Here is a 1,953-nt window from a genome sequence, read left to right as displayed (position 1 = left end):
ACCTTTCTCTACTGCAAATTATTTCCAATGGAAAGATAATTTAAGTAGTTTGACCCCCATCCAGGGATAGATATAAGGAAGTTATAATATTCCCTAAAGCTGAAGGTAACAATGTCATCCTTGAATTACGTAATTTTTATCACTAGTTTTTAACCACAGATAATTTCAGGATTCTGAATATCATAACTGGAACATAAAAATCAGAGTGGGTGTTGCAAAAACAGATGCATATTGTGTTTTTCTGCAATTATTATAAAGTTAAGGGGTATTTTCTTCCATTAGCATTGTTGCAAGTAGTTTATTTTTCAATTGGTATTGCTAATAGTTGCTATTTTATTTAATTTATTTTTTACTTTTATTTTTTTAAGGATTTTATTTATTTATTTGACAGAGAGAGAGACAGTGAGAGAGGGAACACAAGCAGGGGGAGTGGGAGAAGGAGAAGCAGGCTTCCCGCTGAGCAGGGAGCCTGACGTGGGGCTCTATCCCAGGACCCTGAGATCAAGACCTGAGCCGAAGGCAGACGCTTAACGACTGAACCACCCAGACACTCCAATAGTTGCTATTTTAAATCCTCTGTGTACCACTAATTTAAGACAACTATGCTAGATTAAGTTGTTTCACACTAGTTTATTTAGGGGTTCCATTTTCACTGCTCAATAGATTTTATGTATTTCTCATACGCTTCTTCACTCATTAATTCATCCAGTTCTGAAGGATTACTGAGTGCTATCTTGATCAGCCAACCATCTTCATAAGAAGATTTGTTGACAAGTCCTAGATTTTCTGGAAGAGCTTCATTAATTTCAGTTACTTCTCCTGATGGAGAAGAATCAAGTTTAGCAGCTAGTCTAGCAGCTTTCACACTTTCCAAAGCACCAAAGTCCTCTTGTTTGTTCAGTTTTATCCCAGCTTCAGGCAGACTAGAGTAAACAACATCCCTCAAAGCTTCCTGTGCAAAATTGCTGATTCTCACTGTTGCAGTACCATTTTCTGTTGTTATCCATTCATGTTTGTCTGTGAATTTACGTGGAGAGCAGAGCAGAGCCCCTGCACAGCACCTGATGGCGCCCGCCCTCAGCCCCTGGCCGTGGCAGGCAGGGTGAGTTAGGTGTGGAGGCGACCGACGTGCAGGCTGCTGGCCACAGTCTGCCCGCTCTGCACTGCTTGCAGTGCCATGTTCACAGAGGTGCCTAGATTTTAGTTCTTTTATTTGTATAGTAAGCAATTTTTTAGTGTCTTCTATGCTTTTTTCAAGCCCAGCTAGTATCTTTATAATTGTTGTTTTCAATTCTAGTTTTGACATCTTATATCCATATTGATTAAATCAATGGCAGAGAGTACTACCTCCTGTTATTTCTTTTGCAGTGAATTTCTCTTTCTAGTCATTGTGTACAGAAAAGAAAGGAGGAAAGAAAAAAACCCCAGCAAAAACAGCAATAACAACAACAACAACTTCAGGACGTTTTCCTGGTGTATGCTGTGTACACTCTGCTGTTGTTTTTGGCTGTTCTTTCCCACTGGTCCTTCTCTACAGAGTTCTTCCTTGCTTGTAGTGGGGAGTGTTTGGACCTTTGACTAGGTGTGCTTTGATTTATTTGTGAAGTTAAGCCTGTAAAGGAAAATAGAAAAGAAAAGGAGAAAAAATAAAAATAAAAACAAGCCTGATCCAAGACAAGAGAAAAGGAAATGGAACAAAAATTGATACCAACATACAAACAAACTTTAAGCCTGATTCTAAGAAATAAGAAACAAGGAGGCAATGAATAATAGGGAAAGAAGAGAAAAAAAAATTAAAAAAAAAAAAAAAAAAGGAGCCTGAACTGAAAACTAAGAGGAAACAAACAAATCAACAAATGAACAAAAGATTATAAGCCTGATACGAAAAGAGAAAAGGGAAAAATATATAAAATAAGGGATAAAGAATAAAAATAAGAAATAGAAGAATAAATA

At 37.3% G+C, this 1,953-nt stretch overlaps 1 pseudogene; it reads right to left on the bottom strand.

The window, feature by feature from the left end:
• Nucleotides 1-634: 634 nt before the first annotated feature.
• LOC123841735 (glycine cleavage system H protein, mitochondrial-like) lies at nucleotides 635-1,179 on the bottom strand (annotated as a pseudogene).
• Nucleotides 1,180-1,953: the final 774 nt, after the last annotated feature.

This window comes from Mirounga angustirostris, unplaced genomic scaffold (assembly GCF_029215605.1).
Source record: "Mirounga angustirostris isolate CCGP_5_RB_7025 unplaced genomic scaffold, mMirAng1.0.hap1 SCAF_1, whole genome shotgun sequence".
In the NCBI taxonomy this organism is placed as follows: Eukaryota; Metazoa; Chordata; class Mammalia; order Carnivora; family Phocidae; genus Mirounga; species Mirounga angustirostris.
The sequence above is the reverse complement of the archived record's forward strand: the minus strand, read 5'-3'. Positions and strand labels throughout refer to the sequence as shown.